The sequence below is a fragment of the Penaeus monodon genome, chromosome 19, assembly GCF_015228065.2.
Source record: "Penaeus monodon isolate SGIC_2016 chromosome 19, NSTDA_Pmon_1, whole genome shotgun sequence".
Taxonomy (NCBI): domain Eukaryota; kingdom Metazoa; phylum Arthropoda; class Malacostraca; order Decapoda; family Penaeidae; genus Penaeus; species Penaeus monodon.
The window spans coordinates 35,126,249-35,126,492 of record NC_051404.1 but is presented as its reverse complement, the minus strand read 5'-3'; positions in this window follow the sequence as shown (position 1 = coordinate 35,126,492).

The following is a 244-nucleotide window of genomic DNA, read 5'->3' as shown; positions in this document are numbered from 1 at the left end:
CTGTACATACAAACTGGGATCAGAGCATTCGTTATTCCTAACATCAAAGAACAAAAAACGGGGGGAAATAAGTGAAGTAAAAGACAAGAAAAATTATTTCAACAAACCTACTGAAGTTAAATAAAAGTTAAATGGTTGAAAAAAAATTCTTATCTGTGTGACTGCGTGTAATATCAACTCTATATCCAATAGACAAATCTGTAATAGAACATTTTTTTTTCGAATATGAGAAAAGGTTCAACAA